General features: G+C 42.2%; 1 long non-coding RNA gene across 1 annotated transcript; it reads right to left on the reverse strand.

The window, feature by feature from the left end:
• Positions 1 to 4503: 4503 nt before the first annotated feature.
• LOC125981907 (uncharacterized) lies at positions 4504 to 6053 on the reverse strand. The gene is made up of 2 exons (XR_007486198.1): positions 5787 to 6053; positions 4504 to 4801 (listed from the first exon to the last, which is right to left on the reverse strand). It is a non-coding gene; the product is annotated as an uncharacterized lncRNA (long non-coding RNA).
• Between the last annotated feature and the right edge of the window lie 3506 nt (positions 6054 to 9559).

Below are 9559 nucleotides of genomic sequence, written 5' to 3' on the forward strand. Positions count from 1 at the left end.
GGGGGGCTGCTCTTGGGTCAATGCACAGGAAGGGCACAACAATATGATAAACTGTGTGGACAAGTCCGGTACAAGCACTTTTGACATTCATTTCTATTTTGGCAGTATTGTGAGTTTTTGACAAAAGACAAAACTGTGTTGTATTAATTGCAAAGTAGTCATGGGATAACCCATTCAGGTTTTTCATTGTTTTAAAGATTTTATATGGGGATTGTCCACTCATGTATGGTTGAGAGTTTTACTAGGAAAGCAGGTCCACAAATCTGTGCCTGGGATCACTCAGTCTGGGTCAGCAAGATCAATGCCGCTTGTCAATATGCTTTCTGTCTACCGCCCACCACAACAAAACTCCATATTTTTAGAATGTTTCTCATTGATGATGTCTCTGTAACATGTATGATGCAAAACCATTAGTATGTTACATTTAGCTCAAGTTTAAATCTACATACATTGATTATACAGAGAATACAAAACATTATCATTTGTTCATTTGGTGTTTTGATTTGTTGTGACAACGCCCACGATCTTGACCCACCATTCAAATGGTTCAAATGCTTAAAGGTCATAATGTCACCAGACGTCTGGCTGTTTTGGTGATGAGCTGTCAGCAGAGGACGCTGTTGCTTCATTTTTGTCCACAACGTCACATCACATATTTGAGTACGTTGACTTGCCACCGCGGATGGAGAAATGTCTCACGGAATTAAAAGACTGAACAAGTTTGGATTGTATCTGGCCATTCCATCATAATATTATTTTACAAACAGAATTTACTGACTTCATGCCTCATACGATTAAGTCATATTGGCCCATATGCACAAATTCCCACTTGTTCAATGATTTTGGATTCATTCAATCAATAAAAAGTGGCATAAGATCTTTCATCTTTAACCGATTCTTGCCAACTAGAGCCCATTTTATGTGTATTTAAAATGTGTATCCCACAATAGCATGTACTTTTGATGTCGCGATACTTAATTTTTTTTTTGTCATACCTACCTTTTGGATTGCTAAAAATTCTCTGTGCTAGCAGCACAGTAATCCAGCATCAACACACACCAAACAAGCCAATTCCCAGTGGACCCTGCTGTACATCTGTTCAACAACTTGACTCAGCCCACGCTGAGGCCTTTGAAGGAACGAGTACTGTCGTTGCGCCAGATTGCTAGCTACACCCTAACTGCAAATAGCACTCGGTGGGTCACCCTGTCTGTGTACGACCCCACCGTCGTTTACAGCGCTTGGGCGTAACTATTGCAAAACACGTTTTCCATTTTTTCTTACTTCACCCGAGTGGGGTCGTATTTGTGTCTTCTGTCACTTCTTTCATTGATAAGCTTGTGCAAGGAGTTAAAGATCAGGCCGAGTTCAATTATTTATTCAGTGGCCCCAAAGCGTCTTGTCAGATGACCTGCGCCTGTTTTGGATTCTAGAGCATTTTATCTGTCTTCCTCTGCAATGCATTAATAAGTCACACTTTGGCCCATGGCATAAAACAAAACAAAAAAAATAGAAACAAAATCAAATGGCACAACTGTACGATATAGGAACATTCATATAAGGCACTCAATAGGTGGTGATCTGGTTCAATTCCAACTCTAGCCTTCCTGCGTAGAGATTGCGCCTGGCTCTACTACTCATTTGATTTGACAAGCGACTCCATATGATACAATATGATATGCAACCCCCCCTGAACATCTTGCCGGGGTCATGAGGTTCATTCCCGGGAGTCGTAAAGGGAAGAACACTAATCACGATTCAGGGCACATGACTGACAGGGGTCCTACAAAATACTATTTCCAGTTTGCAGGAGTGAAGTCGTGTGGCCCAAAGTGATATTTTTCCCCAATCATTTTGTGTTTGACATGTTTCCATTGACTCACCGCAAGAGGGCACTATCTTTAGAAACAGCCCTATAGCTTTGAACGGAATGTCTGCATGAAAACTCATTTGAATAAATGCTAAAGAGATTAAATTCACGCAATGGGAAAAAAAATGTCTTTCAGGAACCAGGCAAATAATATGCAATGTTTTAAAAAAACAAACAATAAAATCCTCAAACGTTGTCTATAAATAAATGATGCTTGCATTCTTTCCCATCAGAGATAAGCAGCTGACCATAGGAGTGAGAAAAAGAGCACCTGCCTTGGTGCGTAGCTCGAAAATGAATAACGGCTTCTCGGACCAGGCAATAACACTTGGGAGGCAAAAGAAAATCAATAAATCTCAGGGATATTACACCTTGCCAACCTTGACAAGTACATAAACTCAGGTTTGGCTGCTTCTTCTTCTTCCACCTCTGCCGGTGAGACTGACAACTCGTGCTTTTGGCTCTGGGCAGGGCAGGGCAGAGCAGGGAACGCTTTGATTGACCAAGACAGATCAATTAAATCACCTCCACAGGGTTATCTACTTGCAAAAGGAAAAGAGACTGCATGGAGGGGTGACAAGAGCTGCACAACCGTTTTGCTCTCTGGCATTTAGGGAGCGGCTAGCCGAAAACAGTGGATTAAGGGAAAGGTCATAGCCTTGCTGGTAGGATTTTTCTCAAAATGTTTTCTCCCCTTATCACAACAGGCCAATTCCCCTATTTTTGCTGTGGACTGAACATATTAGGGCTTGACAAAAGCTGGATTTAAAAAACAGTAACACAGTTAGTTCCAGCTAGGATCATTTAAGTACTGGTACAGATAAGACCCTCTCGCTTCAAATAACCGCATCAAACAATAGTGGTGCGATATTGTAGAAATAATTATGATATTCTGATAGACTTTAGAATTGGACTTCCAGCAATGCAGCTCGCTCTCTGTTGAACTGAACATCAGATCGTAAAGCAGATTAAAACCACATCATTGTTTAATCGATAGTCTATACATAGTATTGTTGTGAAATGTAAAACTGGAGCATTGTATCACGTGACACATAATCCAGGGATCAGAAATAGACATTGTAAACAGAAGGATTTGTTAGATTATTAACATTGTGAAAATGATTGCAGTGAAAAGTAGCATAGCTTCACAATTAATGTACAATTAACTGGCTACAGCGTGTAAAATTTCACCAATACACTACTATATTGCAGAGATGACTATCTGCACATTTTGTAGATACATGTGGTGCTTTAGAATTCCACAATCCTGATCCACAACAGAAGCTGGCCTAGATTGGGGCATTCCACAATTATCTCAGTACATTCTCACCACCGTATCACCCCCCCCCCCCCCCCCCCACACACACACACACACACATCATCATCATATTCAGTCAAATTAACAAACTAGTTGTCATGTGCATCCGTTAAAATCTATGATTAATCTATTCAATCAACATAAATGTAGATGTTTCTCTTATCTGACAGGTTGGCATTCTTTCTTTATTCTGCAGCAAATGAAGATCAGCATCAAAATCATTGCCCACCACCACATTACGAAGGTGCGGTGTAATTTAGTTTGTAGAAACAAATGGAATGCAAACTTGGCATTTTACTGCCATTCCCGGCCGGACCTTACTTATCATATGGCTGAGTTATGAAGGAGCCAACAGATGGTGCATGGTGCGTGCTACTTGAAAATAATGTCAGCTCAAAGAAAAGAAACGGCCCAGCTGACTGTTGGGAGACACCCAGACGAGTAAAGCATCTGGAAGACAGCCACACAGCCAGTTCATTCTCATTTCTCATTTTGCTGTTTATATCTGAAGCCGACTCATGTTTTTGCACAGATGTTTGCACATTGAAAACATATAAGTGAGCCCGGCCGGCCGGCCGGCCGGCCAGCCCGCAGGCAGCTGGAGAGGAGCCAATTCTGGCGATGTGCCTCACTGGAGGTGGCAAGGCAGCATGCCGCCGTCGCCGCCGTCAAGTGCTCACTCAGATTTAACCAAGCAGGCAATTTGTTGGCTTGGCTGTGCTGTGTACCATGCATGCCAAGAATGTTGGGATTGGTGACAGCTGCAGGCAAGGAGCACACACATGTTCAAGAATCAAGGACAGGTGGGGCAAGCGACATTTAACTCATTCAGTGCCATCCATATCAACTGGCTTGGCAGTGAATGGGTTCATTGGTGATGGCATAACCGAGTACATCCTTTATGATATGATTCTTTTATAATCCAATGTCATTGTCAGTCATTGATCCCGTTTCTAGGGCCGCTCCTCATCTCACGTCTTCATCTTTGAGGTGTACCCACCTGCCCTGAGACATTGGGTCAGCGAGCGAGCGAGCGAGCGGGCCGGCCAAATGCCGCTTGTAAAGATCCATTGAGCCCTTCTCGCATGTGTGTCTCGCTCATGCCTGCTGTCAGCTCCCATTACCTAATTGGAATTGAGATGCATCTGGCCCGCATTTTTGGTCCGCTGCATCGGAGATCCCGTCACCTCCCCCCACTCGCAGTTTTCCATGCCATCCCACTAGGAAAGAATCTCTCTAGCCGCACGTGTGGTCAAACACGACTTTGAAGGGAAAAAAAAGATCACAGGCGAGCACCGAGAGACAACTTCTGCGGTTCACTTTAGTTAATAAGAGCATTGTTTAATTCATGAGATGTGTCATGCTACAGTGGTTTCATCTTCACTCTTAGTCAAATTTACAGGAGCTCCCACTTCAAAGTCTTTATCTGTCAGGATCAGTGACCTGGCATCGCCCAGTTCAGAGATCCAGAGTGACATCTCAGCAGCTACGCTTCCCATCCGCACGGCTCGGAGCATCATATGGAGGGAGCTTGCTTTCTCGGCACGAGAAGCGCACGCTCGCATTATTCACAGTCATTTTCTTGCCACGGCCGCCAGAGAATCCTTCCTTCCCTGCAGAAAGTCTGATCACTCACTCATATCAAATGGATTATGGGTCATTAATATCTGTTCATTTGCCAGAGAAACTGGGAGAAATAGGAGGACATCAAAAAACGGAGCATGGGAAACAAAAATGATGTCTCCCGTTTCATTTGGATGAAACTGGTGACAAAAGGTTTTTAATGAACAATTTAAAGAAACTCATTTAGTAGCTGAGCTGGATTAATTCCTTTAGAAAGAATGGACTTGTGTTAACGTATCATCGGATGTTTCAAAGTTCATTGACTGCAGGTCCTTCTTTCTTTTCTCAAGTTAATCCTCTCCGTCCCTTCCGAGACTGCTCAAACACATCCGATTTGAGTTCAATGTTTCCACATCCCTGAGGTTGCGAGTTCACTTGCTTCTTTGAGCATAAATGAGCCAGAAATAGCTTTCCGACGAGCAAGTGTAATACAGCACGAGATTTACGGCCTCGCCTTGAATACGGAATGGTCTTCGGTCCTTGGAGTGATACGCTACGCCGCAACACTTGATTCTGGGACTTCCATTTTTAATGACACGAAATGTCAGCGGACGTCAAACTTATCCCGCATAAAAGGAACAATTGATATTTTTTCAAATCAGCGCTGTTTACTGTGGGACATAAAAAGCAGATTTACACCAACAACAAACCTTGGCGCACTAATTATATGTATAACTGGCTCAAATCCAAGCTGATTACTATACTAGTCTATGCAAACGAACGGATAACTGTTCATAACATTCGCCGATTACAGTGTTCATTTTGCACGTGTCCGTGTTCAATAGCCATCTTGATTGTTGTTCAGAAGGAGCCTCAGCTGTCACGGTCGGGTGGAGCACGGAGCAGGACGACCAAGTGCAGCTTGGAACAGGGTTTATCGGTCAACTCAAAAAAGGCAAACTAACAGACTCGGCAACTGACATGACTTAACAAAACCTAACAACGAGACCGACCAAAAAGACAGGGTGACATTACCAATGATAGGAACAGGAACCAAAAAGACATCATGACATGAACACACAACAATGATCCGAGCGGGAGTGAGGGAGGGAGGGGCAGACAGGACTTATATACACGACAGGTAACAAGAGGCAGGTGGGAATAATCAAACTCATCATGGGCACACAGGAAGGGAGGGGAGGGGAGGGGCGAGCACACAGACAGAAACCAAGAAACCGACACTTAGTGGAACAGCTGGGGCTAAGGCGTGACATCAGCATTGCTGCTTTAAAACTAGGTTGACAAATGATATCATACATTCAATCGTGCCTTTTGCCTAATCAGCCTCTAATTTGATTTAAATCATGTATAAATTCATCACAAGGCATAAATAGGAAATGGTAGGAGTGTAAAAGTCGGTAAGTGAATGTGGCATCATGCGGATGCACTATTTAAAGGAATCCAAATCATCCTGTACCTGCTAAGAAGTGCACGAGTATGTCAGCATTGCATTAAATTTAATGCTAATCGTGCTAGTTCAAGAGTCATGTATGTGCACCTTGGGAAAAGCAAACATTTCGCATTCATATCAACGTTTATTCGGTGTGACGCGTTCCTTTGCAAACACTGAATAAAAAGATGCGTGAAATTGGTGAGGGAGACAGATGTGGCAGCAAATCAGCAATATAATCAGTGTCAACATGGCATACTTTCATGTATTTTTAGCATTGCAAGCAAAGCCGTGACTACATTCATTTTTGTATTTCAAAGGTTCCCCTAAATGGCCTCTTTCTGTAAGAACGCTTCTGTTTTGCTTGGACAGCTCTGTCATCCCATAAGGCTAATAAGCGTCTCGGTGGTCCTGGCGCTCCTGCAGGGGTTGTGCATCTTCCTCCAGATGCAGGGTGACTAGTCCTTTTTGCAGCCAGCACTCGGAGCTTAAACGATGTCCACGCAAATAGCACGCACGTGTTAACTTTGCCTTTAAACATGAGGTCTGCACTTCTCCAATAAAAGATGATTTGATATGATTCCATTCATATTGGTTGAATCTATATGTTTTTTCTGAATGAAATAGTTTTGCGTTACTGCACTCATTTATGCCTTTTATTATACCTACTTTTTGCAGGGCCTGCAGGAGCGAATCGATTTGATTGATTTATCCTTTTTATTTTCAATTCTATTTATCAGTCATTTTTGTTACAGCACTAATTTATGCCTTTAATTATAGCTCTTTTTGCAGGGCCGAGAACAGATTTGATTTATTTTTTCATTTATTAATCGTTTTTGTGACAGCCCTAACTTATACCTTTAATGATAGCTATTGTTTTTGCGGGGTTGCTGTTGTTTTCTGATTATCCCTGTAATCCAATCTCAAAAATGCATTCATCCAAGAGAACCGATGATGCATTCCTTCCCCCTGCAAAAATGCCAGTCGCTCCATGTTGTGCTTGCAGTCACAATACTACAAGACGTACGTATGTACGTATGTATGTGTGGGAACAATTACAAGTGGTAAGTGAAGATGTGTGAGAAGAATGACAAATGGCTTGCCTGGGGAGGGAGGGGGGGGAGGGAGGGAGGGAGGGGGGGAAGCAGCAGAAGGCTTTGCTCATGTGCAGTCAGTCTGGTGGCGTACGCACATGCCTCCCTCGATTTGGGCTGTAATGAGGACACCACTGTGGCACAGTTCACATTGTTTACAGTGACTGGTGCCCCGCAAGGTCCACCATACATATCACTGGACTACATGCAAAAGTCTTGGAACAATGTGCTCAAATTCATCATTTTTGCTGGATACACAGAAAAGTCGAATATCAGACAAGAGGTCATTAGTTCATCTTGGATGTCCAGGTATTTACCGTACAAGGGACACGAGCAAAAAAAAGATTTCAAAATACACTTTAGTCGATCGACTCTTAGGCCTGGGGAGGGAGGGGGGGGAGGGAGGGAGGGAGGGGGGGAAGCAGCAGAAGGCTTTGCTCATGTGCAGTCAGTCTGGTGGCGTACGCACATGCCTCCCTCGATTTGGGCTGTAATGAGGACACCACTGTGGCACAGTTCACATTGTTTACAGTGACTGGTGCCCCGCAAGGTCTACCATACATGCACTGGACTACATGCAAAAGTCTTGGACCAGTGTGCTCAAATTCATCATTTTTGCTGGATACACAGAAAAGTCGAATATCAGACAAGAGGTCATTAGTTCATCTTGGATGTCCAGGTATTTACCGTACAAGGGACACGAGCAAAAAAAGATTTCAAAATACACTTTAGTCGATCGACTCTTAGGCCAGCTTTTCCAAGCGCTGGAAATAAATCTGAGAATTCAATACATCTCAAGTCACTTCTATTATTCAAAAGACACAAGGAACACAATGGAGGAAAAAAAAGAGGGTGTGTGTGTATGTGTGTGTGTGTGTGTGTTCCAAAGTTCTATTTCTTCCCATCAAGCTCACCAAGTAGAAAGCTTGATGCATTTGGTGCATAATTTAGCTATGTTGTATCTGTCTATGCTCTGGGGGACGTCAACATCATTGTTCCATGGAAATAAGTGAACTGCATAAAGTACATGTGCAGATAGATGTCTCATAGTGTACCTGTTCACTCAAAATGGAGCTGGCCCACTCTACTGTAATTCATCTAAAAATATGGCCAGTACATCATCCAAAGGCTTGGAAATTCGGTGAAAACTCCAAAGTGACAGTCTGTAATTTAAAATTCACTTTGTTTTGGAAAATATTTCTTTAAAGTCCACAAAAGATGTACATAACAAATGTACATTGTCTCTTTTTTTTTGCAAGCATAATTCACACAATTAGTCCTGTTACAGTACACAATGTACACAATCAACCCTACAGATGCATTTAATGTGACAGTCAAGCCACTTCTTTGCATGGACTTCATAAAGTGCTCCTAATCTCAAGAGTTTATCCCAAACCACCATATGGCCAAATCATCCAATCTGTAATGTGTCTTCTTTTAATAATTCTATGCATGTACGTATGTATCTATTGTTTACACACCAAGGTTCATCCCAAAATGCTAATAGAATTAAAAGACCAGCCCAGAAAAACCCAGTTTATTTGAAAATGCAAAACCACGTTTGCTACACTTTTTGTGATTTTACTGAAGTTGTGGAAGATTGAATTTAATTTTATTGTATTTTATTATAAATGATTGGCCCATGATTAGGAATGGGCGGGATTCTGTTATATCCCTTATCATCCATTTTCTAAATCAAAGTTCTACTAGTTGTAGTTTGGTCCTGGTGAAGGATTATTTTGGCATTAAAGCAATAACAGCCAAGCCAAGGTCCATTGGGATGCCACGGCCTATTGCCATCTGGCCGCTTGATCCACAAAGGCTTTCTATATCAATTCAAAAACAAATGTCATTTCATGCTCTCAGATAAGAAAACTCAAAGTATTTCTCCTTTCATTGTCAGTACTGATGGAATAATGCCATCTTGATATATTAACCATTAAAAAAAAAAAGCATGACAAAAGTTCAGCTGAGAAAAAGTATCATAATATTTGGACTTACATTTACACGTTTAGTCAAAATTGAGCAACAACAGCAAACAGATGAACAGATTAAAGCTTACCAAAGAGTAATCACAATTTTATTGCCCTGAAATCCTTCATCATCATTTTACACACACAAGCATTTTCAATTGTACAACTAACTCTCAGCCCTTGGGAGATAAGTACACAAAAGCCCCAAGGTCTAATCTAACATTGAAAAAGACAGATTCTGTCTTCGCCTGAGGTCGGTCAGCTGGAATACACTGGTGACCCCGCCGACCA

Source organism: Syngnathus scovelli, chromosome 15 (genome assembly GCF_024217435.2).
Source record: "Syngnathus scovelli strain Florida chromosome 15, RoL_Ssco_1.2, whole genome shotgun sequence".
Classification (NCBI taxonomy): domain Eukaryota; kingdom Metazoa; phylum Chordata; class Actinopteri; order Syngnathiformes; family Syngnathidae; genus Syngnathus; species Syngnathus scovelli.